The following is a 27,563-nucleotide window of genomic DNA, read 5'->3' on the forward strand; positions in this document are numbered from 1 at the left end:
GGTGCTCTCGACTTACGACGGGGACCTCAGGGACCCGCTCTGGTGGCCTCAGGAAAGGCCAGTCCCCATGCGAGTTCCTCGGGGGCCTCTCGGGATACCTCTCCCGTCGATGCCGGGGCCTAAGACCTTGTGTGGAGTCGGGGCAGGAACCTGAGGATTCCTCTCCAGTGCTGACATGTATCTTGGGGTACTTCTGGAGTCTCCCCAGGGGAGTCAGTCCTCGTCTCGAATGCGGGCATGCACTTGCGCTTTCCTCCAGAGCGGTAGCAGCAGTGTCACGCAGTCCTCCGCGTGGATCAAAGGATCTATGGTTTTCCCTCGAGTCTTTCCCACGAGGCTTTCCCACGAGGCTTTCCCACAGGGCTGTCCCACGTGCACACGTGGTGGGACTCGATCCTCGGCTTGAACGTCAAGGCAGTGCAGGGAAAACAGGTTCCTCTGGAATTTACTGACACATCTGGGGGACTCTTGGAATGGTGGCACGACCCTGGAGTTCCTCTCGCCTTTCCTGTGGAGAGCGCCTCCTCTTGAGATGCGACGGGAACGCCGGGAATTCTTTCCCTACGAAACAGGGAAAGGATCCCTCATCTCGAGCTAGGAGGCGGAAACGGCGCTCGCCTGGATGTGTGCGGGACCCCACGTGCTTCCTCTCGAGTGGAGACGGGTATGTCGGGGAACTTCTTGAGTTGCAGCAGGGGTGTGAAGGACCCTTTGGAAGTTCCAGTGGTTAGATGTGATTGGCCTCGAGAAGCCTCAGCGGAAATGGGCCTCATCTCGCCTGGAGGGCAAAACCGCCTGGATTTTCTCGAGTTGCGGCAGGTGCTCTCGACTTACGACGAGGACCTCAGGGACCCGCTCTGGTGGCCTCAGGAAAGGCCTGTCCCCATGCGAGTTCCTCGGGGGATTCCTCTCCCGTCGATGCCGGGGCCTAAGACCTTGTGTGGAGTTGGGGCCGGAACCTGAGGATTCCTCTCCAGTGCTGACATGGATCTTGGGGTACTTCTGGAGTCTCCCCAGGGGAGTCAGTCCTCGTCTCGAATGCGGGCATGCACTTGCGCTTTCCTCCAGAGCGGTAGCAGCAGTGTCACGCAGTCCGCCGCGTGGATCAAAGGATCTATGGTTTTCCCTCGAGTCTTTCCCACGAGGCTTTCCCACGAGGCTTTCCCACAGGGCTGTCCCACGTGCACACGTGGTGGGAGTCGATCCTCGGCTTGAACGTCAAGGCAGTGCAGGGAAAACAGGTTCCTCTGGAATGGACTGACACATCTGGGGGCTCTTGGAATGGTGGCACGACCCTGGAGTTCCTCTCGCCTTTCCTGTGCAGAGCGCCTCCTCTTGAGATGCGACGGGAACGCCGGGAATTCTTTCCCTACGAAACAGGGAAAGGATCCCTCATCTCGAGCTAGGAGGCGGAAACGGGGCACCACTGGATGTGTGCGGGACACCACATGCTTCCTCTCGAGTGGAGACGGGTATGTCGGGCAATTTCTTGAGTTGCAGCAAGGGTGTGAAGGACCCTTTGGAAGTTCCAGTGGTTAGACGTGATTGGCCTCGAGAAGCCTCAGCGGAAATGGGCCTCATCTCGCCTGGAGGGCAAAACCTCCTGGATTTTCTCGAGTTGCGGCAGGTGCTCTCGACTTACGACGGGGACCTCAGGGAACCGCTCTGGTGGCCTCAGGAAAGGCCAGTCCCCATGCGAGTTCCTCTGGGGCCTCTCCGGATTCCTCTCCCGTCGATGCCGGGGCCTAAGACATTGTGTGGACTCGGGGCCGGAACCTGAGGATTCCTCTCCAGTGCTGACATGGATCTTGGGGTACTTCTGGAGTCTCCCCAGGGGAGTCAGTCCTCGTCTCGAATGCGGGCATGCACTTGCGCTTTCCTCCAGAGCGGTAGCAGCAGTGTCACGCAGTCCGCCGCGTGGATCAAAGGATCTATGGTTTTCCCTCGAGTCTTTCCCACAAGGCTTTCCCACGAGGCTTTCCCACAGGGCTGTGCCACGTGCACACGTGGTGGGAGTCGATCCTCGGCTTGAACGACAAGGCAGTGCAGGGAAAACAGGTTCCTCTGGAATGGACTGACACATCTGGGGGACTCTTGTAATGGTGGCACGACCCTGGAGTTCCTCTCGCCTTTCCTGTGGAGAGCGCCTCCTCTTGAGATGCGACGGGAACGCCGGGAATTCTTTCCCTACGAAACAGGGAAAGGATCCCTCATCTCGAGCTAGGAGGCGGAAACGGGGCTCCCCTGGATGTGTGCGGGACACCACGTGCTTCCTCTCGAGTGGAGACGGGTATGTCGGGGAACTTCTTGAGTTGCCGCAAGGGTGTGAAGGACCCTTTGGAAGTTCCAGTGGTTAGACGTGATTGGCCTCGTGAAGCCTCAGCGGAAATGGGCCTCATCTCGCCTGTAGGGCAAAACCTCCTGGATTTTCTCGAGTTGTGGCAGGTGCTCTCGACTTACGAAGGGGACCTCAGGGACGCGCTCTGGTGGCCTCAGGAAAGGCCAGTCCCCATGCGAGTTCCTCGGGGGCCTCTCGGGATACCTCTCCCGTCGATGCCGGGGCCTAAGACCTTGTGTGGAGTCGGGGCCGGAACCTGAGGATTCCTCTCCAGTGCTGACATGGATCTTGGGGTACTTCTGGAGTCTCCCCAGGGGAGTCAGTCCTCGTCTCGAATGCGGGCATGCACTTGCGCTTTCCTCCAGAGCGGTAGCAGCAGTGTCACGCAGTCCGCGCGTGGATCAAAGGATCTATGGTTTTCCCTCGAGTCTTTCCCACGAGGCTTTCCCACGAGTCTTTCCCACAGGGCTGTCCCACGTGCACACGTGGTGGGAGTCGATCCTCGGCTTGAACGTCAAGGCAGTGCAGGGAAAACAGGTTCCTCTGGAATGGACTGACACATCTGGGGGACTCTTGGAATGGTGGCACGACCCTGGAGTTCCTCTCGCCTTTCCTGTCGAGAGCGCCTCCTCTTGAGATGCGACGGGAACGCCGGGAATTCTTTCCCTACGAAACAGGGAAAGGATCCCTCATCTCGAGCTAGGAGGCGGAAACGGGGCACCACTGGATGTGTGCGGGACACCACATGCTTCCTCTCGAGTGGAGACGGGTATGTCGGGGAACTTCTTGAGTTGCAGCAAGGGTGTGAAGGACCCTTTGGAAGTTCCAGTGGTTAGACGTGATTGGCCTCGAGAAGCCTCAGCGGAAATGGGCCTCATCTCGCCTGGAGGGCAAAACCGCCTGGATTTTCTCGAGTTGCGGCAGGTGCTCTCGACTTACGACGGGGACCTCAGGGACCCGCTCTGGTGGCCTCCGGAAAGGCCAGTCCCCATGCGAGTTCCTCGGGGGCCTCTCGGGATTCCTCTCCCGTCGATGCCGGGGCCTAAGACCTTGTGTGGAGTCGGGGCCGGAACCTGAGGATTCCTCTCCAGTGCTGACATGGATCTTGGGGTACTTCTGGAGTCTCCCAAGGGGAGTCAGTCCTCGTCTCGAATGCGGGCATGCACTTGCGCTTTCCTCCAGAGCGGTAGCAGCAGGGTCACGCAGTCCGCCGCGTGGATCAAAGGATCTATGGTTTTCCCTCGAGTCTTTCCCACGAGGCTTTCCCACGAGGCTTTCCCACAGGGCTGTCCCACGTGCACACGTGGTGGGAGTCGATCCTCGGCTTGAACGTCAAGGCAGTGCAGGGAAAACAGGTTCCTCTGGAATGGACTGACACATCTGGGGGACTCTTGGAATGGTGGCACGACCCTGGAGTTCCTCTCGCCTTTCCTGTGGAGAGCGCCTCCTCTTGAGATGCGACTGGAATGCCGGGAATTCTTTCCCTACGAAACAGGGAAAGGATCCCTCATCTCGAGCTAGGAGGCGGAAACGGGGCTCCCCTGGATGTGTGAGGGACCCCACGTGCTTCCTCTCGAGTGGAGACGGGTATGTCGGGGAACTTTTTGAGTTGCAGCAAGGTTGTGAAGGACCCTTTGGAAGTTCCAGTGGTTAGATGTGATTGGCCTCGAGAAGCCTCAGCGGAAATGGGCCTCATCTCGCCTGGAGGGCAAAACCTCCTGGATTTTCTCGAGTTGCGGCAGGTGCTCTCGACTTACAACGGGGACCTCAGGGACCCGCTCTGGTGGCCTCAGGAAAGGCCAGTCCCCATGCGAGTTCCTCGGGGGCCTCTGGGGATTCCTCTCCCGTCGATGCCGGGGCCTAAGACCTTGTGTGGAGTCGGGGCCGGAACCTGAGGATTCCTCTCCAGTGCTGACATGGATCTTGGGGTACTTCTGGAATCTCCCCAGGGGAGTCAGTCCTCGTCTCGAATGCGGGCATGCACTTGCACTTTCCTCCAGAGCGGTAGCAGCAGGGTCACGCAGTCCGCCGCGTGGATCAAAGGATCTATGGTTTTCCCTCGAGTCTTTCCCACGAGGCTTTCCCACGAGGCTTTCCCACAGGGCTGTCCCACGTGCACACGTGGTGGGAGTCGATCCTCGGCTTTAACGTCAAGGCAGTGCAGGGAAAACAGGTTCCTCTGGAATGGACTGACACATCTGGGGGACTCTTGGAATGGTGGCACGACCCTGGAGTTCCTCTCGTCTTTCCTGTGGAGAGCGCCTCCTCTTGAGATGCGAGTGGAACGCCGGGAATTCTTTCCCTACGAAACAGGGAAAGGATCCGTCATCTCGAGCTAGGAGGCGGAAACGGGGCTCCCCTGGATGTGTGCGGGACCCCACGTGCTTCCTCTCGAGTGGAGACGGGTATGTCGGGGAACTTCTTGAGTTGCAGCTAGGGTGTGAAGGACCCTTTGGAAGTTCCAGTGGTTAGATGTGATTGGCCTCGAGAAGCCTCAGCGGAAATGGGCCTCATCTCGCTTGGAGGGCAAAACCTCCTGGATTTTCTCGAGTTGCGGCAGGTGCTCTCGACTTACGACGGGGACCTCAGGGACCCGCTCTGGTGGCCTCAGGAAAGGCCAGTCCCCATGCGAGTTCCTCGGGGGCCTCTCGGGATACCTCTCCCGTCGATGCCGGGGCCTAAGACCTTGTGTGGAGTCGGGGCCGGAACCTGAGGATTCCTCTCCAGTGCTGACATGGATCTTGGGGTACTTCTGGAGTCTCCCCAGGGGAGTCAGTCCTCGTCTCGAATGCGGGCATGCACTTGCGCTTTCCTCCAGAGCGGTAGCAGCAGTGTCACGCAGTCCGCCGCGTGGATCAAAGGATCTATGGTTTTCCCTCGAGTCTTTCCCACGAGGCTTTCCCACGAGGCTTTCCCACAGGGCTGTCCCACGTGCACACGTGGTGGGACTCGATCCTCGGCTTGAACGTCAAGGCAGTGCAGGGAAAACAGGTTCCTCTGGAATGGACTGACACATCTGGGGGCTCTTGGAATGGTGGCACGACCCTGGAGTTCCTCTCGCCTTTCCTGTCGAGAGCGCCTCCTCTTGAGATGCGACGGGAACGCCGGGAATTCTTTCCCTACGAAACAGGGAAAGGATCCCTCATCTCGAGCTAGGAGGCGGAAACGGGGCACCACTGGATGTGTGCGGGACACCACATGCTTCCTCTCGAGTGGAGACGGGTATGTCGGGGAACTTCTTGAGTTGCAGCAAGGGTGTGAAGGACCCTTTGGAAGTTCCAGTGGTTAGACGTGATTGGCCTCGAGAAGCCTCAGCGGAAATGGGCCTCATCTCGCCTGGAGGGCAAAACCTCCTGGATTTTCTCGAGTTGTGGCAGGTGCTCTCGACTTACTACGGGGACCTCAGGGAACCGCTCTGGTGGCCTCAGGAAAGGCCAGTCCCCATGCGAGTTCCTCTGGGGCCTCTCCGGATTCCTCTCCCGTCGATGCCGGGGCCTAAGACATTGTGTGGAGTCGGGGCCGGAACCTGAGGATTCCTCTCCAGTGCTGACATGGATCTTGGGGTACTTCTGGAGTCTCCCCAGGGGAGTCAGTCCTCGTCTCGAATGCGGGCATGCACTTGCGCTTTCCTCCAGAGCGGTAGCAGCAGTGTCACGCAATCCGCCGCGTGGATCAAAGGATCTATGGTTTTCCCTCGAGTCTTTCCCACAAGGCTTTCCCACGAGGCTTTCCCACAGGGCTGTCCCACGTGCACACGTGGTGGGAGTCGATCCTCGGCTTGAACGACAAGGCAGTGCAGGGAAAACAGGTTCCTCTGGAATGGACTGACACATCTGGGGGACTCTTGTAATGGTGGCACGACCCTGGAGTTCCTCTCGCCTTTCCTGTGGAGAGCGCCTCCTCTTGAGATGCGACGGGAACGCCGGGAATTCTTTCCCTACGAAACAGGGAAAGGATCCCTCATCTCGAGCTAGGAGGCGGAAACGGGGCTCCCCTGGATGTGTGCGGGACACCACGTGCTTCCTCTCGAGTGGAGACGGGTATGTCGGGGAACTTCTTGAGTTGCCGCAAGGGTGTGAAGGACCCTTTGGAAGTTCCAGTGGTTAGACGTGATTGGCCTCGTGAAGCCTCAGCGGAAATGGGCCTCATCTCGCCTGGAGGGCAAAACCTCCTGGATTTTCTCGAGTTGTGGCAGGTGCTCTCGACTTACGAAGGGGACCTCAGGGACGCGCTCTGGTGGCCTCAGGAAAGGCCAGTCCCCATGCGAGTTCCTCGGGGGCCTCTCGGGATACCTCTCCCGTCGATGCCGGGGCCTAAGACCTTGTGTGGAGTCGGGGCCGGAACCTGAGGATTCCTCTCCAGTGCTGACATGGATCTTGGGGTACTTCTGGAGTCTCCCCAGGGGAGTCAGTCCTCGTCTCGAATGCGGGCATGCACTTGCGCTTTCCTCCAGAGCGGTAGCAGCAGTGTCACGCAGTCCGCTGCGTGGATCAAAGGATCTATGGTTTTCCCTCGAGTCTTTCCCACGAGGCTTTCCCACGAGGCTTTCCCACAGGGCTGTCCCACGTGCACACGTGGTGGGAGTCGATCCTCGGCTTGAACGTCAAGGCAGTGCAGGGAAAACAGGTTCCTCTGGAATGGACTGACACATCTGGGGGACTCTTGGAATGGTGGCACGACCCTGGAGTTCCTCTCGCCTTTCCTGTCGAGAGCGCCTCCTCTTGAGATGCGACGGGAACGCCGGGAATTCTTTCCCTACGAAACAGGGAAAGGATCCCTCATCTCGAGCTAGGAGGCGGAAACGGGGCACCACTGGATGTGTGCGGGACACCACATGCTTCCTCTCGAGTGGAGACGGGTATGTCGGGGAACTTCTTGAGTTGCAGCAAGGGTGTGAAGGACCCTTTGGAAGTTCCAGTGGTTAGACGTGATTGGCCTCGAGAAGCCTCAGCGGAAATGGGCCTCATCTCGCCTGGAGGGCAAAACCTCCTGGATTTTCTCGAGTTGCGGCAGGTGCTCTCGACTTACGACGGGGACCTCAGGGACCCGCTCTGGTGGCCTCCGGAAAGGCCAGTCCCCATGCGAGTTCCTCGGGGGCCTCTCGGGATTCCTCTCCCGTCGATGCCGGGGCCTAAGACCTTGTGTGGAGTCGGGGCCGGAACCTGAGGATTCCTCTCCAGTGCTGACATGGATCTTGGGGTACTTCTGGAATCTCCCCAGGGGAGTCAGTCCTCGTCTCGAATGCGGGCATGCACTTGCGCTTTCCTCCAGAGCGGTAGCAGCAGTGTCACGCAGTCCGCCGCGTGGATCAAAGGATCTATGGTTTTCCCTCGAGTCTTTCCCACGAGGCTTTCCCACGAGGCTTTCCCACAGGGCTGTCCCACGTGCACACGTGGTGGGAGTCGATCCTCGGCTTGAACGTCCACGCAGTGCAGGGAAAACAGGTTCCTCTGGAATGGACTGACACATCTGGGGGACTCTTGGAATGGTGTCACGACCCTGGAGTTCCTCTCGCCTTTCCTGTGGAGAGCACCTCCTCATGAGATGCGACGGGAATGCCGGGAATTCTTTCCCTACGAAACAGGGAAAGGATACCTCATCTCGAGCTAGGAGGCGGAAACGGGGCTCCCCTGGATGTGTGCGGGACCCCACGTGCTTCCTCTCGAGTGGAGGCGGGTATGTCGGGGAACTTCTTGAGTTGCAGCAATGGTGTGAAGGACCCTTTGGAAGTTCCAGTGGTTAGACGTGATTGGCCTCGAGAAGCCTCAGCGGAAATGGGCCTCATCTCGCCTGGAGGGCAAAACCTCCTGGATTTTCTCGAGTTGCGGCAGGTGCTCTCGACTTACGACGGGGACCTCAGGGACCCGCTCTGGTGGCCTCCGGAAAGGCCAGTCCCCATGCGAGTTCCTCGGGGGCCTCTCCGGATTCCTCTCCCGTCGATGCCGGGGCCTAAGACATTGTGTGGAGTCGGGGCCGGAACCTGAGGATTCCTCTCCAGTGCTGACATGGATCTTGGGGTACTTCTGGAGTCTCCCCAGGGGAGTCAGTCCTCGTCTCGAATGCGGGCATGCACTTGCGCTTTCCTCCAGAGCGGTAGCAGCAGGGTCACGCAGTCCGCCGCGTGGATCAAAGGATCTATGGTTTTCCCTCGAGTCTTTCCCACGAGGCTTTCCCACGAGGCTTTCCCACAGGGCTGTCCCACGTGCACACGTGGTGGGAGTCGATCCTCGGCTTTAACGTCAAGGCAGTGCAGGGAAAACAGGTTCCTCTGGAATGGACTGACACATCTGGGGGACTCTTGGAATGGTGGCACGACCCTGGAGTTCCTCTCGTCTTTCCTGTGGAGAGCGCCTCCTCTTGAGATGCGAGTGGAACGCCGGGAATTCTTTCCCTACGAAACAGGGAAAGGATCCCTCATCTCGAGCTAGGAGGCGGAAACGGGGCTCCCCTGGATGTGTGCGGGACCCCACGTGCTTCCTCTCGAGTGGAGACGGGTATGTCGGGGAACTTCTTGAGTTGCAGCTAGGGTGTGAAGGACCCTTTGGAAGTTCCAGTGGTTAGATGTGATTGGCCTCGAGAAGCCTCAGCGGAAATGGGCCTCATCTCGCTTGGAGGGCAAAACCTCCTGGATTTTCTCGAGTTGCGGCAGGTGCTCTCGACTTACGACGGGGACCTCAGGGACCCGCTCTGGTGGCCTCAGGAAAGGCCAGTCCACATGCGAGTTCCTCGGGGGCCTCTCGGGATACCTCTCCCGTCGATGCCGGGGCCTAAGACCTTGTGTGGAGTCGGGGCAGGAACCTGAGGATTCCTCTCCAGTGCTGACATGTATCTTGGGGTACTTCTGGAGTCTCCCCAGGGGAGTCAGTCCTCGTCTCGAATGCGGGCATGCACTTGCGCTTTCCTCCAGAGCGGTAGCAGCAGTGTCACGCAGTCCGCCGCGTGGATCAAAGGATCTATGGTTTTCCCTCGAGTCTTTCCCACGAGGCTTTCCCACGAGGCTTTCCCACAGGGCTGTCCCACGTGCACACGTGGTGGGACTCGATCCTCGGCTTGAACGTCAAGGCAGTGCAGGGAAAACAGGTTCCTCTGGAATGTACTGACACATCTGGGGGACTCTTGGAATGGTGGCACGACCCTGGAGTTCCTCTCGCCTTTCCTGTGGAGAGCGCCTCCTCTTGAGATGCGACGGGAACGCCGGGAATTCTTTCCCTACGAAACAGGGAAAGGATCCCTCATCTCGAGCTAGGAGGCGGAAACGGCGCTCGCCTGGATGTGTGCGGGACCCCACGTGCTTCCTCTCGAGTGGAGACGGGTATGTCGGGGAACTTCTTGAGTTGCAGCAAGGGTGTGAAGGACCCTTTGGAAGTTCCAGTGGTTAGATGTGATTGGCCTCGAGAAGCCTCAGCGGAAATGGGCCTCATCTCGCCTGGAGGGCAAAACCGCCTGGATTTTCTCGAGTTGCGGCAGGTGCTCTCGACTTACGACGAGGACCTCAGGGACCCGCTCTGGTGGCCTCAGGAAAGGCCTGTCCCCATGCGAGTTCCTCGGGGGATTCCTCTCCCGTCGATGCCGGGGCCTAAGACCTTGTGTGGAGTTGGGGCCGGAACCTGAGGATTCCTCTCCAGTGCTGACATGGATCTTGGGGTACTTCTGGAGTCTCCCCAGGGGAGTCAGTCCTCGTCTCGAATGCGGGCATGCACTTGCGCTTTCCTCCAGAGCGGTAGCAGCAGTGTCACGCAGTCCGCCGCGTGGATCAAAGGATCTATGGTTTTCCCTCGAGTCTTTCCCACGAGGCTTTCCCACGAGGCTTTCCCACAGGGCTGTCCCACGTGCACACGTGGTGGGAGTCGATCCTCGGCTTGAACGTCAAGGCAGTGCAGGGAAAACAGGTTCCTCTGGAATGGACTGACACATCTGGGGGCTCTTGGAATGGTGGCACGACCCTGGAGTTCCTCTCGCCTTTCCTGTCGAGAGCGCCTCCTCTTGAGATGCGACGGGAACGCCGGGAATTCTTTCCCTACGAAACAGGGAAAGGATCCCTCATCTCGAGCTAGGAGGCGGAAACGGGGCACCACTGGATGTGTGCGGGACACCACATGCTTCCTCTCGAGTGGAGACGGGTATGTCGGGCAATTTCTTGAGTTGCAGCAAGGGTGTGAAGGACCCTTTGGAAGTTCCAGTGGTTAGACGTGATTGGCCTCGAGAAGCCTCAGCGGAAATGGGCCTCATCTCGCCTGGAGGGCAAAACCTCCTGGATTTTCTCGAGTTGCGGCAGGTGCTCTCGACTTACGACGGGGACCTCAGGGAACCGCTCTGGTGGCCTCAGGAAAGGCCAGTCCCCATGCGAGTTCCTCTGGGGCCTCTCCGGATTCCTCTCCCGTCGATGCCGGGGCCTAAGACATTGTGTGGAGTCGGGGCCGGAACCTGACGATTCCTCTCCAGTGCTGACATGGATCTTGGGGTACTTCTGGAGTCTCCCCAGGGGAGTCAGTCCTCGTCTCGAATGCGGGCATGCACTTGCGCTTTCCTCCAGAGCGGTAGCAGCAGTGTCACGCAGTCCGCCGCGTGGATCAAAGGATCTATGGTTTTCCCTCGAGTCTTTCCCACAAGGCTTTCCCACGAGGCTTTCCCACAGGGCTGTCCCACGTGCACACGTGGTGGGAGTCGATCCTCGGCTTGAACGACAAGGCAGTGCAGGGAAAACAGGTTCCTCTGGAATGGACTGACACATCTGGGGGACTCTTGTAATGGTGGCACGACCCTGGAGTTCCTCTCGCCTTTCCTGTGGAGAGCGCCTCCTCTTGAGATGCGACGGGAACGCCGGGAATTCTTTCCCTACGAAACAGGGAAAGGATCCCTCATCTCGAGCTAGGAGGCGGAAACGGGGCTCCCCTGGATGTGTGCGGGACACCACGTGCTTCCTCTCGAGTGGAGACGGGTATGTCGGGGAACTTCTTGAGTTGCCGCAAGGGTGTGAAGGACCCTTTGGAAGTTCCAGTGGTTAGACGTGATTGGCCTCGTGAAGCCTCAGCGGAAATGGGCCTCATCTCGCCTGTAGGGCAAAACCTCCTGGATTTTCTCGAGTTGCGGCAGGTGCTCTCGACTTACGAAGGGGACCTCAGGGACGCGCTCTGGTGGCCTCAGGAAAGGCCAGTCCCCATGCGAGTTCCTCGGGGGCCTCTCGGGATACCTCTCCCGTCGATGCCGGGGCCTAAGACCTTGTGTGGAGTCGGGGCCGGAACCTGAGGATTCCTCTCCAGTGCTGACATGGATCTTGGGGTACTTCTGGAGTCTCCCCAGGGGAGTCAGTCCTCGTCTCGAATGCGGGCATGCACTTGCGCTTTCCTCCAGAGCGGTAGCAGCAGTGTCACGCAGTCCGCGCGTGGATCAAAGGATCTATGGTTTTCCCTCGAGTCTTTCCCACGAGGCTTTCCCACGAGGCTTTCCCACAGGGCTGTCCCACGTGCACACGTGGTGGGAGTCGATCCTCGGCTTGAACGTCAAGGCAGTGCAGGGAAAACAGGTTCCTCTGGAATGGACTGACACATCTGGGGGACTCTTGGAATGGTGGCACGACCCTGGAGTTCCTCTCGCCTTTCCTGTGGAGAGCGCCTCCTCTTGAGATGCGACTGGAATGCCGGGAATTCTTTCCCTACGAAACAGGGAAAGGATCCCTCATCTCGAGCTAGGAGGCGGAAACGGGGCTCCCCTGGATGTGTGAGGGACCCCACGTGCTTCCTCTCGAGTGGAGACGGGTATGTCGGGGAACTTTTTGAGTTGCAGCAAGGTTGTGAAGGACCCTTTGGAAGTTCCAGTGGTTAGATGTGATTGGCCTCGAGAAGCCTCAGCGGAAATGGGCCTCATCTCGCCTGGAGGGCAAAACCTCCTGGACTTTCTCGAGTTGCGGCAGGTGCTCTCGACTTACAACGGGGACCTCAGGGACCCGCTCTGGTGGCCTCAGGAAAGGCCAGTCCCCATGCGAGTTCCTCGGGGGCCTCTCGGCATTCCTCTCCCGTCGATGCCGGGGCCTAAGACCTTGTGTGGAGTCGGGGCCGGAACCTGAGGATTCCTCTCCAGTGCTGACATGGATCTTGGGGTACTTCTGGAATCTCCCCAGGGGAGTCAGTCCTCGTCTCGAATGCGGGCATGCACTTGCGCTTTCCTCCAGAGCGGTAGCAGCAGTGTCACGCAGTCCGCCGCGTGGATCAAAGGATCTATGGTTTTCCCTCGAGTCTTTCCCACGAGGATTTCCCACGAGGCTTTCCCACAGGGCTGTCCCACGTGCACACGTGGTGGGAGTCGATCCTCGGCTTGAACGTCAAGGCAGTGCAGGGAAAACAGGTTCCTCTGGAATGGACTGACACATCTGGGGGACTCTTGGAATGGTGTCACGACCCTGGAGTTCCTCTCGCCTTTCCTGTGGAGAGCTCCTCCTCTTGAGATGCGACGGGAACGCCGGGAATTCTTTCCCTACGAAACAGGGAAAGGATCCCTCATCTCGAGCTAGGAGGCGGAAACGGGGCACCACTGGATGTGTGCGGGACACCACATGCTTCCTCTCGAGTGGAGACGGGTATGTCGGGGAACTTCTTGAGTTGCAGCAAGGCTGTGAAGGACCCTTTGGAAGTTCCAGTGGTTAGACGTGATTGGCCTCGAGAAGCCTCAGCGGAAATGGGCCTCATCTCGCCTGGAGGGCAAAACCTCCTGGATTTTCTCGAGTTGCGGCAGGTGCTCTCGACTTACGACGGGGACCTCAGGGAACCGCTCTGGTGGCCTCAGGAAAGGCCTGTCCCCATGCGAGTTCCTCGGGGGCCTCTCCGGATTCCTCTCCCGTCGATGCCGGGGCCTAAGACATTGTGTGGAGTCGGGGCCGGAACCTGAGGATTCCTCTCCAGTGCTGACATGGATCTTGGGGTACTTCTGGAGTCTCCCCAGGGGAGTCAGTCCTCGTCTCGAATGCGGGCATGCACTTGCGCTTTCCTCCAGAGCGGTAGCAGCAGTGTCACGCAGTCCGCCGCGTGGATCAAAGGATCTATGGTTTTCCCTCGAGTCTTTCCCACGAGGCTTTCCCACGAGGCTTTCCCACAGGGCTGTCCCACGTGCACACGTGGTGGGAGTCGATCCTCGGCTTGAACGTCAAGGCAGTGCAGGGAAAACAGGTTCCTCTGGAATGGACTGACACATCTGGGGGACTCTTGGAATGGTGGCACGACCCTGGAGTTCCTCTCGCCTTTCCTGTGGAGAGCGCCTCCTCTTGAGATGCGACGGGAACGCCGGGAATTCTTTACCTACGAAACAGGGAAAGGATCCCTCATCTCGAGCTAGGAGGCGGAAACGGGGCTCCCCTGGATGTGTGCGGGACACCACGTGCTTCCTCTCGAGTGGAGACGGGTATGTCGGGGAACTTCTTGAGTTGCCGCAAGGGTGTGAAGGACCCTTTGGAAGTTCCAGTGGTTAGACGTGATTGGCCTCGAGAAGGCTCAGCGGAAATGGGCCTCATCTCGCCTGGAGGGCAAAAACTCCTGGATTTTCTCGAGTTGTGGCAGGTGCTCTCGACTTACGAAGGGGACCTCAGGGACGCGCTCTGGTGGCCTCAGGAAAGGCCAGTCCCCATGCGAGTTCCTAGGGGGCGTCTCGGGATTCCTCTCCCGTCGATGCCGGGGCCTAAGACCTTGTGTGGATTCGGGGCCCGAACCTGAGGATTCCTCTCCAGTGCTGACATGGATCTTGGGGTACTTCTGGAGTCTCCCCAGGGGAGTCAGTCCTCGTCTCGAATGCGGGCATGCACTTGCGCTTTCCTCCAGAGCGGTAGCAGCAGTGTCACGCAGTCCGCCGCGTGGATCAAAGGATCTATGGTTTTCCCTCGAGTCTTTCCCACGAGGCTTTCCCACGAAGCTTTCCCACAGGGCTGTCCCACGTGCACACGTGGTGGGAGTCGATCCTCGGCTTGAACGTCAAGGCAGTGAAGGGAAAACAGGTTCCTCTGGAATGGACTGACACATCTGGGGGACTCTTGGAATGGTGGCACGACCCTGGAGTTCCTCTCGCCTTTCCTGTGGAGAGCGCCTCCTCTTGAGATGCGACGGGAACGCCGGGAATTCTTTCCCTACGAAACAGGGAAAGGATCCCTCATCTCGAGCTAGGAGGCGGAAACGGGGCTCCCCTGGATGTGTGCGGGACCCCACGTGCTTCCTCTCGAGTGTAGACGGGTATGTCGGGGAACTTCTTGAGTTGCAGCAAGGGTGTGAAGGACCCTTTGGAAGTTCCAGTGGTTAGACGTGAGTAGCCTCGAGAAGCCTCAGCGGAAATGGGCCTCATCTCGCCTGGAGGGCAAAACCTCCTGGATTTTCCCGAGTTGCGGCAGGTGCTCTCGACTTACGACGGGGACCTCAGGGACCCGCTCTGTTGGCCTCCGGAAAGGCCAGTCCCCATGCGAGTTGCTCGGGGGCCTCTCGGGATTCCTCTCCTGTCGATGCCGGGGCCTAAGACCTTGTGTGGAGTCGGGGCCGGAACCTGAGGATTCCTCTCCAGTGCTGACATGGATCTTGGGGTACTTCTGGAGTCTCCCCAGGGGAGTCAGTCCTCGTCTCGAATGCGGGCATGCACTTGCGCTTTCCTCCAGAGCGGTAGCAGCAGGGTCACGCAGTCAGCCGCGTGGATCAAAGGATCTATGGTTTTCCCTCGAGTCTTTCCCACGAGGCTTTCCCACGAGGCTTTCCCACAGGGCTGTCCCACGTGCACACGTGGTTTGAGTCAATCCTCGGCTTGAACGTCAAGGCAGTGCAGGGAAAACAGGTTCCTCTGGAATGGACTGACACATCTGGGGGACTCTTGGAATGGTGTCACGACCCTGGAGTTCCTCTCGCCTTTCCTGTGGAGAGCGCCTCCTCTTGAGATCCGACTGGAATGCCGGGAATTCTTTCCCTACGAAACAGGGAAAGGATCCCTCATCTCGAGCTAGGAGGAGGAAACGGGGCTCCCCTGGATGTGTGAGGGACCCCACGTGCTTCCTCTCGAGTGGAAACGGGTATGTCGGGGAACTTCTTGAGTTGCAGCAAGGGTGTGAAGGACCCTTTGGAAGTTCCAGTGGTTAGATGTGATTGGCCTCGAGAAGCCTCAGCGGAAATGGGCCTTATCTCGCCTGGAGGGCAAAACCTCCTGGATTTTCTCGAGTTGCGGCAGGTGCTCTCGACTTACGACGGGGACCTCAGGGACCCGCTCTGGTGGCCTCAGGAAAAGCCAGTCCCCATGCGAGTTCCTAGGGGGCCTCTGGGGATTCCTCTCCCGTCGATGCCGGGGCCTAAGACCTTGTGTGGAGTCGGGGCCGGAACCTGAGGATTCCTCTCCAGTGCTGACATGGATCTTGGGGTACTTCTGGAGTCTCCCCAGGGGAGTCAGTCCTCGTCTCGAATGCGGGCATGCACTTGCGCTTTCCTCCAGAGCCGTAGAAGCAATGTCACGCAGTCCGCCGCGTGGATCAAAGGATCTATGGTTTTCCCTCAAGTCTTTCCCACGAGGCTTTCCCACGAGGCTTTCCCACAGGGCTGTCCCACGTGCACACGTGGTGGGAGTCGATCCTCGGCTTGAACGTCAAGGCAGTGCAGGGAAAACAGGTTCCTCTGGAATGGACTGACACATCTGGGGGACTCTTGGAATGGTGGCACGACCCTGGAGTTCCTCTCGCCTTTCCTGTGGAGAGCGTCTCCTCTTGAGATGCGACGGGAACGCCGGGAATTCTTTCCCTACGAAACAGGGAAAGGATCCCTCATCTCGAGCTAGGAGGCGGAAACGGGGCTCCCCTGGATGTGTGCGGGACCCCACGTGCTTCCTCTCGAGTGCAGACGGGTATGTCGGGGAACTTCTTGAGTTGCAGCAAGGGTGTGAAGGACCCTTTGGAAGTTCCAGTGGTTAGACGTGATTAGCCTCGAGAAGCCTCAGCGGAAATGGGCCTCATCTCGCCTGGAGGGCAAAACCTCCTGGATTTTCTCGAGTTGCGACAGGTGCTCTCGACTTACGACGGGGACCTCAGGGACCCGCTCTGGTGGCCTCAGGAAAGGCCAGTCCCCATGCGAGTTCCTCGGGGGATTCCTCTCCCGTCGATGCCGGGCCTAAGACCTTGTGTGGAGTTGGGGCCGGAACCTCAGGATTCCTCTCCAGTGCTGACATGGATCTTGGGGTACTTCTGGAGTCTCCCCAGGGGAGTCAGTCCTCGTCTCGAATGCGGGCATGCACTTGCGCTTTCCTCCAGAGCGGTAACAGCAGTGTCACGCAGCCCGCCGCGTGGATCAAAGGATCTATGTTTTTCCCTCGAGCCTTTCCCACGAGGCTTTCCCACGAGGCTTTCCCACAGGGCTGTCCCACGTGCACACGTGGTGGGAGTCGATCCTCGGCTTGAACGTCAAGGCAGTGCAGGGAAAACAGGTTCCTCTGGAATGGACTGACACATCTGGGGGACTCTTGGAATGGTGGCACGACCCTGGAGTTCCTCTCGCCTTTCCTGTCGAGAGCGCCTCCTCTTGAGATGCGACGGGAACGCCGGGAATTCTTTCCCTACGAAACAGGGAAAGGATCCCTCATCTCGAGCTAGGAGGCGGAAACGGGGCTCCCCTGGATGTGTGCGGGACACCACATGCTTCCTCTCGAGTGGAGACGGGTATGTCGGGGAACTTCTTGAGTTGAAGCAAGGGTGTGAAGGACCCTTTGGATGTTCCAGTGGTTAGACGTGATTGGCCTCGAGAAGCCTCAGCGGAAATGGGCCTCTTCTCGCCTGGAGGGCAAAACCTCCTGGATTTTCTCGAGTTGCGGCAGGTGCTCTCGACTTACAACAGGGACCTCAGGGACCCGCTCTGGTGGCCTCAGGAAAGGCCAGTCCCCATGCGAGTTCCTCGGGGGCCTCTCGGGATTCCTCTCCCGTCGATGCCGGGTCCTAAGACTTGTGTGGAGTCGGGGCCGGAACCTGAGGATTCCTCTCCAGTGCTGACATGGATCTTGGGGTACTTCTGGAGTCTCCCCAGGGGAGTCAGTCCTCGTCTCGAATGCGGGCATGCACTTGCGCTTTCCTCCAGAGCGGTAGCAGCAGGGTCACGCAGTCCGCCGCGTGGATCAAAGGATCTATGGTTTTCCCTCGAGTCTTTCCCACGAGGCTTTCCCACGAGGCTTTCCCACAGGGCTGTCCCACGTGCACACGTGGTCGGAGTCAATCCTCGGCTTGAACGTCAAGGCAGTGCAGGGAAAACAGGTTCCTCTGGAATGGACTGACACATCTGGGGGACTCTTGGAATGGTGTCACGACCCTGGAGTTCCTCTCGCCTTTCCTGTGGAGAGCGCCTCCTCTTGAGATGCGACTGGAATGCCGGGAATTCTTTCCCTACGAAACAGGGAAAGGATCCCTCATCTCGAGCTAGGAGGCGGAAACGGGGCTCCCCTGGATGTGTGAGGGACCCCACGTGCTTCCTCTCGAGTGGAGACGGGTATGTCGGGGAACTTCTTGAGTTGCAGCAAGGGTGTGAAGGACCCTTTGGAAGTTCCAGTGGTTAGATGTGATTGGCCTCGAGAAGCCTCAGCGGAAATGGGCCTCATCTCGCCTGGAGGGCAAAACCTCCTGGATTTTCTCGAGTTGCGGCAGGTGCTCTCGACTTACAACGGGGACCTCAGGGACCCGCTCTGGTGGCCTCAGGAAAGGCCTGTCCCCATGCGAGTTCCTCGGGGGCCTCTCCGGATTCCTCTCCCGTCGATGCCGGGGCCTAAGACCTTGTGTGGAGTCGGGGCCGGAACCTGAGGATTCCTCTCCAGTGCTGACATGGATCTTGGGGTACTTCTGGAGTCTCCCCAGGGGAGTCAGTCCTCGTCTCGAATGCGGGCATGCACTTGCGCTTTCCTCCAGAGCGGTAGCAGCAGTGTCACGCAGTCCGCCGCGTGGATCAAAGGATCTATGGTTTTCCCTCGAGTCTTTCCCACGAGGCTTTCCCACGAGGCTTTCCCACAGGGCTGTCCCACGTGCACACGTGGTGGGAGTCGATCCTCGGCTTGAACGTCAAGGCAGTGCAGGGAAAACAGGTTCCTCTGGAATGGACTGACACATTGGGGGACTCTTGGAATGGTGGCATGACCCTGGAGTTCCTCTCGCCTTTCCTGTGGAGAGCGCCTCCTCTTGAGATGCGACGGGAACGCCGGGAATTCTTTCCCTACGAAACAGGGAAAGGATCCCTCATCTCGAGCTAGGAGGCGGAAACGGGGCTCCCCTGGATGTGTGCGGGACACCACGTGCTTCCTCTCGAGTGCAGACGGGTATGTTGGGGAACTTCTTGAGTTGCAGCAAGGGTGTGAAGGACCCTTTGGAAGTTCCAGTGGTTAGATGTGATTGGCCTCGAGAAACCTCAGCGGAAATGGGCCTCATCTCGCCTGGAGGGCAAAACCTCCTGGATTTTCTCGAGTTGCGGCAGGTGCTCGCGACTTACGACGGGGACCTCAGGGACCCGCTCTGATGGCCTCCGGAAAGGCCAGTCCCCATGCGAGTTCCTCGGGGGCCTCTCGGGATTCCTCTCCCGTCGATGCCGGGGCCTAAGACCTTGTGTGGAGTCGGGGCCGGAACCTGAGGATTCCTCTCCAGTGCTGACATGGATCTTGGGGTACTTCTGGAGTCTCCCCAGGGGAGTCAGTCCTCGTCTCGAATGCGGGCATGCACTTGCGCTTTCCTCCAGAGCGGTAGCAGCAGTGTCACGCAGTCCGCCGCGTGGATCAAAGGATCTATGGTTTTCCCTCGAGTCTTTCCGACGAGGCTTTCCCACGAGGCTTTCCCACAGGGCTGTCCCACGTGCACACGTGGTGGGACTCGATCCTCGGCTTGAACGTCAAGGCAGTGCAGGGAAAACAGGTTTTTCTGGAATGGACTGACACATCTGGGGGACTCTTGGAATGGTGGCACGACCCTGGAGTTCCTCTCGCCTTTCCTGTGGAGAGCGCCTCCTCTTGAGATGCGACGGGAACGCCGGGAATTCTTTCCCTACGAAACAGGGTAAGGATCCCTCATCTCGAGCTAGGAGGCGGAAACGGGGCTCCCCTGGATGTGTGCGGGACCCCACGTGCTTCCTCTCGAGTGCAGACGGGTATGTCTGGGAACTTCTTGAGTTGCAGCAAGGGTGTGAAGGACCCTTTGGAAGTTCCAGTGGTTAGATGTGATTGGCCTCGAGAATCCTCAGCGGAAATGGGCCTCATCTCGACTGGAGGGCAAAACCTCCTGGATTTTCTCGAGTTGCGGCAGCTGCTCTCGACTTACGACGGGGAGCTCAGGGACCCGCTCTGGTGGCCTCAGGAAAGGCCAGTCCCCATGCGAGTTCCTCGGGGGATTCCTCTCTCGTCGATGCCGGGGCCTAAGACCTTGTGTGGAGTTGGGGCCGGAACCTGAGGATTCCTCTCCAGTGCTGACATGGATCTTGGGGTACTTCTGGAGTCTCCCCAGGGGAGTCAGTCCTCGTCTCGAATGCGGGCATGCACTTGCGCTTTCCTCCAGAGCGGTAACAGCAGTGTCACGCAGTCCGCCGCGTGGATCAAAGGATCTATGGTTTTCCCTCGAGTCTTTCCCACGAGGCTTTCCCACGAGGCTTTCCCACAGGGCTGTCCCACGTGCACACGTGGTGGGAGTCGATCCTCGGCTTGAACGTCAAGGCAGTGCAGGGAAAACAGGTTCCTCTGGAATGGACTGACACATCTGGGGGACTCTTGGAATGGTGGCACGACCCTGGAGTTCCTCTCGCCTTTCCTGTCGAGAGCGCCTCCTCTTGAGATGCGACGGGAACACCGGGAATTCTTTCCCTACAAAACAGGGAAAGGATCCCTCATCTCGAGCTAGGAGGCGGAAACGGGGCTCCCCTGGATGTGTGCGGGACACCACATGCTTCCTCACGAGTGGAGACGGGTATGTCGGGGAACTTCTTGAGTTGCAGCAAGGGTGTGAAGGACCCTTTGGAAGTTCCAGTGGTTAGACGTGATTGGCCTCGAGAAGCCTCAGCGGAAATGGGCCTCATCTCGCCTGGAGGGCAAAACATCCTGGATTTTCTCGAGTTGCGGCAGGTGCTCTCGACTTACAACGGGGACCTCAGGGACCCGCTCTGGTGGCCTCAGGAAAGGCCAGTCCCCATGCGAGTTCCTCGGGGGCCTCTCGGGATTCCTCTCCCGTCGATACCGGGGCCTAAGACTTGTGTGGAGTCGGGGCCGGAACCTGAGGATTCCTCTCCAGTGCTGACATGGATCTTGGGGTACTTCTGGTGTCTCCCCAGGGGAGTAAGTCCTCGTCTCGAATGCGGGCATGCACTTGCGCTTTCCTCCAGAGCGGTAGCAGCAGTGTCACGCAGTCCGCCGCGTGGATCAAAGGATCTATGGTTTTCCCTCGAGTCTTTCCCACGAGGCTTTCCCACGAGGCTTTCCCACAGGGCTGTCCCACGTGCACACGTGGTCGGAGTCAATCCTCGGCTTGAACGTCAAGGCAGTGCAGGGAAAACAGGTTCCTCTGGAATGGACTGACACATCTGGGGGACTCTTGGAATGGTGTCACGACCCTGGAGTTCCTCTCGCCTTTCCTGTGGAGAGCGCCTCCTCTTGAGATGCGACTGGAATGCCGGGAATTCTTTCCCTACGAAACAGGGAAAGGATCCCTCATCTCGAGCTAGGAGGCGGAAACGGGGCTCCCCTGGATGTGTGAGGGACCCCACGTGCTTCCTCTCGAGTGGAGACGGGTATGTCGGGGAACTTCTTGAGTTGCAGCAAGGGTGTGAAGGACCCTTTGGAAGTTCCAGTGGTTAGATGTGATTGGCCTCGAGAAGCCTCAGCGGAAATGGGCCTCATCTCGCCTGGAGGGCAAAACCTCCTGGATTTTCTCGAGTTGCGGCAGGTGCTCTCGACTTACAACGGGGACCTCAGGGACCCGCTCTGGTGGCCTCAGGAAAGGCCTGTCCCCATGCGAGTTCCTCGGGGGCCTCTCCGGATTCCTCTCCCGTCGATGCCGGGGCCTAAGACCTTGTGTGGAGTCGGGGCCGGAACCTGAGGATTCCTCTCCAGTGCTGACATGGATCTTGGGGTACTTCTGGAGTCTCCCCAGGGGAGTCAGTCCTCGTCTCGAATGCGGGCATGCACTTGCGCTTTCCTCCAGAGCGGTAGCAGCAGTGTCACGCAGTCCGCCGCGTGGATCAAAGGATCTATGGTTTTCCCTCGAGTCTTTCCCACGAGGCTTTCCCACGAGGCTTTCCCACAGGGCTGTCCCACGTGCACACGTGGTGGGAGTCGATCCTCGGCTTGAACGTCAAGGCAGTGCAGGGAAAACAGTTTCCTCTGGAATGGACTGACACATTGGGGGACTCTTGGAATGGTGGCATGACCCTGGAGTTCCTCTCGCCTTTCCTGTGGAGAGCGCCTCCTCTTGAGATGCGACGGGAACGCCGGGAATTCTTTCCCTACGAAACAGGGAAAGGATCCCTCATCTCGAGCTAGGAGGCGGAAACGGGGCTCCCCTGGATGTGTGCGGGACACCACGTGCTTCCTCTCGAGTGCAGACGGGTATGTTGGGGAACTTCTTGAGTTGCAGCAAGGGTGTGAAGGACCCTTTGGAAGTTCCAGTGGTTAGATGTGATTGGCCTCGAGAAACCTCAGCGGAAATGGGCCTCATCTCGCCTGGAGGGCAAAACCTCCTGGATTTTCTCGAGTTGCGGCAGGTGCTCGCGACTTACGACGGGGACCTCAGGGACCCGCTCTGATGGCCTCCGGAAAGGCCAGTCCCCATGCGAGTTCCTCGGGGGCCTCTCGGGATTCCTCTCCCGTCGATGCCGGGGCCTAAGACCTTGTGTGGAGTCGGGGCCGGAACCTGAGGATTCCTCTCCAGTGCTGACATGGATCTTGGGGTACTTCTGGAGTCTCCCCAGGGGAGTCAGTCCTAGTCTCGAATGCGGGCATGCACTTGCGCTTTCCTCCAGAGCGGTAGCAGCAGTGTCACGCAGTCCGCCGCGTGGATCAAAGGATCTATGGTTTTCCCTCGAGTCTTTCCCACGAGGCTTTCCCACGAGGCTTTCCCACAGGGCTGTCCCACGTGCACACGTGGTGGGACTCGATCCTCGGCTTGAACGTCAAGGCAGTGCAGGGAAAACAGGTTTTTCTGGAATGGACTGACACATCTGGGGGACTCTTGGAATGGTGGCACGACCCTGGAGTTCCTCTCGCCTTTCCTGTGGAGAGCGCCTCCTCTTGAGATGCGACGGGAACGCCGGGAATTCTTTCCCTACGAAACAGGGTAAGGATCCCTCATCTCGAGCTAGGAGGCGGAAACGGGGCTCCCCTGGATGTGTGCGGGACCCCACGTGCTTCCTCTCGAGTGCAGACGGGTATGTCTGGGAACTTCTTGAGTTGCAGCAAGGGTGTGAAGGACCCTTTGGAAGTTCCAGTGGTTAGATGTGATTGGCCTCGAGAATCCTCAGCGGAAATGGGCCTCATCTCGACTGGAGGGCAAAACCTCCTGGATTTTCTCGAGTTGCGGCAGCTGCTCTCGACTTACGACGGGGAGCTCAGGGACCCGCTCTGGTGGCCTCAGGAAAGGCCAGTCCCCATGCGAGTTCCTCGGGGGATTCCTCTCTCGTCGATGCCGGGGCCTAAGACCTTGTGTGGAGTTGGGGCCGGAACCTGAGGATTCCTCTCCAGTGCTGACATGGATCTTGGGGTACTTCTGGAGTCTCCCCAGGGGAGTCAGTCCTCGTCTCGAATGCGGGCATGCACTTGCGCTTTCCTCCAGAGCGGTAACAGCAGTGTCACGCAGTCCGCCGCGTGGATCAAAGGATCTATGGTTTTCCCTCGAGTCTTTCCCACGAGGCTTTCCCACGAGGCTTTCCCACAGGGCTGTCCCACGTGCACACGTGGTGGGAGTCGATCCTCGGCTTGAACGTCAAGGCAGTGCAGGGAAAACAGGTTCCTCTGGAATGGACTGACACATCTGGGGGACTCTTGGAATGGTGGCACGACCCTGGAGTTCCTCTCGCCTTTCCTGTCGAGAGCGCCTCCTCTTGAGATGCGACGGGAACGCCGGGAATTCTTTCCCTACGAAACAGGGAAAGGATCCCTCATCTCGAGCTAGGAGGCGGAAACGGGGCTCCCCTGGATGTGTGCGGGACACCACGTGCTTCCTCTCGAGTGCAGACGGGTATGTTGGGGAACTTCTTGAGTTGCAGCAAGGGTGTGAAGGACCCTTTGGAAGTTCCAGTGGTTAGATGTGATTGGCCTCGAGAAACCTCAGCGGAAATGGGCCTCATCTCGCCTGGAGGGCAAAACCTCCTGGATTTTCTCGAGTTGCGGCAGGTGCTCGCGACTTACGACGGGGACCTCAGGGACCCGCTCTGATGGCCTCCGGAAAGGCCAGTCCCCATGCGAGTTCCTCGGGGGCCTCTCGGGATTCCTCTCCCGTCGATGCCGGGGCCTAAGACCTTGTGTGGAGTCGGGGCCGGAACCTGAGGATTCCTCTCCAGTGCTGACATGGATCTTGGGGTACTTCTGGAGTCTCCCCAGGGGAGTCAGTCCTAGTCTCGAATGCGGGCATGCACTTGCGCTTTCCTCCAGAGCGGTAGCAGCAGTGTCACGCAGTCCGCCGCGTGGATCAAAGGATCTATGGTTTTCCCTCGAGTCTTTCCCACGAGGCTTTCCCACGAGGCTTTCCCACAGGGCTGTCCCACGTGCACACGTGGTGGGACTCGATCCTCGGCTTGAACGTCAAGGCAGTGCAGGGAAAACAGGTTTTTCTGGAATGGACTGACACATCTGGGGGACTCTTGGAATGGTGGCACGACCCTGGAGTTCCTCTCGCCTTTCCTGTGGAGAGCGCCTCCTCTTGAGATGCGACGGGAACGCCGGGAATTCTTTCCCTACGAAACAGGGTAAGGATCCCTCATCTCGAGCTAGGAGGCGGAAACGGGGCTCCCCTGGATGTGTGCGGGACCCCACGTGCTTCCTCTCGAGTGCAGACGGGTATGTCTGGGAACTTCTTGAGTTGCAGCAAGGGTGTGAAGGACCCTTTGGAAGTTCCAGTGGTTAGATGTGATTGGCCTCGAGAATCCTCAGCGGAAATGGGCCTCATCTCGACTGGAGGGCAAAACCTCCTGGATTTTCTCGAGTTGCGGCAGGTTCTCTCGACTTACGACGGGGAGCTCAGGGACCCGCTCTGGTGGCCTCAGGAAAGGCCAGTCCCCATGCGAGTTCCTCGGGGGATTCCTCTCTCGTCGATGCCGGGGCCTAAGACCTTGTGTGGAGTTGGGGCCGGAACCTGAGGATTCCTCTCCAGTGCTGACATGGATCTTGGGGTACTTCTGGAGTCTCCCCAGGGGAGTCAGTCCTCGTCTCGAATGCGGGCATGCACTTGCGCTTTCCTCCAGAGCGGTAACAGCAGTGTCACGCAGTCCGCCGCGTGGATCAAAGGATCTATGGTTTTCCCTCGAGTCTTTCCCACGAGGCTTTCCCACGAGGCTTTCCCACAGGGCTGTCCCACGTGCACACGTGGTGGGAGTCGATCCTCGGCTTGAACGTCAAGGCAGTGCAGGGAAAACAGGTTCCTCTGGAATGGACTGACACATCTGGGGGACTCTTGGAATGGTGGCACGACCCTGGAGTTCCTCTCGCCTTTCCTGTCGAGAGCGCCTCCTCTTGAGATGCGACGGGAACACCGGGAATTCTTTCCCTACAAAACAGGGAAAGGATCCCTCATCTCGAGCTAGGAGGCGGAAACGGGGCTCCCCTGGATGTGTGCGGGACACCACATGCTTCCTCACGAGTGGAGACGGGTATGTCGGGGAACTTCTTGAGTTGCAGCAAGGGTGTGAAGGACCCTTTGGAAGTTCCAGTGGTTAGACGTGATTGGCCTCGAGAAGCCTCAGCGGAAATGGGCCTCATCTCGCCTGGAGGGCAAAACATCCTGGATTTTCTCGAGTTGCGGCAGGTGCTCTCGACTTACAACGGGGACCTCAGGGACCCGCTCTGGTGGCCTCAGGAAAGGCCAGTCCCCATGCGAGTTCCTCGGGGGCCTCTCGGGATTCCTCTCCCGTCGATACCGGGGCCTAACACTTGTGTGGAGTCGGGGCCGGAACCTGAGGATTCCTCTCCAGTGATGACATGGATCTTGGGGTACTTCTGGTGTCTCCCCAGGGGAGTAAGTCCTCGTCTCGAATGCGGGCATGCACTTGCGCTTTCCTCCAGAGCGGTAGCAGCAGTGTCACGCAGTCCGCCGCGTGGATCAAAGGATCTATGGTTTTCCCTCGAGTCTTTCCCACGAGGCTTTCCCACGAGGCTTTCTCACAGGGCTGTCCCACGTGCACACGTGGTGGGAGTCGATCCTCAGCTTGAACGTCAAGAGAGTGCAGGGAAAACAGGTTCCTCTGGAATGGACTGACACATCTGGGGGACTCTTGGAATGGTGGCACGACCCTGGAGTTCCTCTCGCCTTTCCTGTGGAGAGCGCCTCCTCTTGAGATGCGACGGGAACGCCGGGAATTCTTTCCCTACGAAACAGGGAAAGGATCCCTCATCTCGAGCTAGGAGGCGGAAACGGGGCTCCCCTGGATGTGTGCGGGACACCACATGCTTCTTCTCAAGTGGAGACGGGTATGTCGGGGAACTTCTTGAGTTGCAGCAAGGGTGTGAAGGACCCTTTGGAAGTTCCAGTGGTTAGACGTGATTGGCCTCGAGAAGCCTCAGCGGAAATGGGCCTCATCTCGCCTGGAGGGCAAAACCTCCTGGATTTTCTCGAGTTGCGGCAGGTGCTCTCGACTTACGACGGGGACCTCAGGGACCCGCTCTGGTGGCCTCAGGAAAGGCCAGTCCCCATGCGAGTTCCTCGGGGGCCTCTCGGGATTCCTCTCCCGTCGATGCCGGGGCCTAAGACCTTGTGTGGAGTCGGGGCCGGAACCTGAGGATTCCTCTCCAGTGCTGACATGGATCTTGGGGTACTTCTGGAGTCTCCCCAGGGGAGTCAGTCCTCGTCTCGAATGCGGGCATGCACTTGCGCTTTCCTCCAGAGCGGTAGCAGCATTGTCACGCAGTCCGCCGCGTGGATCAAAGGATCTATGGTTTTCCCTCGAGGCTTTCCCACGAGGCTTTCCCACGAGGCTTTCCCACAGGGCTGTCCCACGTGCACACGTGGTGGGAGTCGATCCTCGGCTTGAACGTCAAGGCAGTGCAGGGAAAACAGGTTCCTCTGGAATGGACTGACACATCTGGGGGACTCTTGGAATGGTGGCACGACCCTGGAGTTCCTCTCGCCTTTCCTGTGGAGAGCGCCTCCTCTTGAGATGCGACGGGAACGCCGGGAATTCTTTCCCTACGAAACAGGGAAAGGATCCCTCATCTCGAGCTAGGAGGCGGAAACGGGGCTCCCCTGGATGTGTGCGGGACACCACGTGCTTCCTCTCGAGTGGAGACGGATATGTCGGGGAACTTCTTGAGTTGCAGCAAGGGTGTGAAGGACCCTTTGGAAGTTCCAGTGGTTAGACGTGATTGGCCTCGAGAAGGCTCAGCGGAAATGGGCCTCATCTCGCCTGGAGGGCAAAACCTCCTGGATTTTCTCGAGTTGCGGCAGGTGCTCTCGACTTACGACGGGGACCTCAGGGACCCGCTCTGGTGGCCTCAGGAAAAGCCAGTCCCCATGCGAGTTCCTCGGGGGCCTCTCGGGATTCCTCTCCTGTCGATGCCGGGGCCTAAGACCTTGTGTGGAGTCGGGGCCGGAACCTGAGGATTCCTCTCCAGTGCTGACATGGATCTTGGGGTACTTCTGGAGTCTCCCCAGGGGAGTCAGTCCTCGTCTCGAATGCGGGCATGCACTTGCGCTTTCCTCCAGAGCGGTAGCAGCAATGTCACGCAGTCCGCCGCGTGGATCAAAGGATCTATGGTTTTCCCTCAAGTCTTTCCCACGAGGCTTTCCAACGAGGCTTTCCCACAGGGCTGTCCCACGTGCACACGTGGTGGGAGTCGATCCTCGGCTTGAACGTCAAGGCAGTGCAGGGAAAACAGGTTCCTCTGGAATGGACTGACACATCTGGGGGACTCTTGGAATGGTGGCACGACCCTGGAGTTCCTCTCGCCTTTCCTGTGGAGAGCGCCTCCTCTTGAGATGCGACGGGAACGCCGGGAATTCTTTCCCTACGAAACAGGGAAAGGATCCCTCATCTCGAGCTAGGAGGCGGAAACGGGGCTCCCCTGGATGTGTGCGGGA

Source organism: Ovis canadensis, chromosome 5 (assembly GCF_042477335.2).
Source record: "Ovis canadensis isolate MfBH-ARS-UI-01 breed Bighorn chromosome 5, ARS-UI_OviCan_v2, whole genome shotgun sequence".
Classification (NCBI taxonomy): Eukaryota; Metazoa; Chordata; class Mammalia; order Artiodactyla; family Bovidae; genus Ovis; species Ovis canadensis.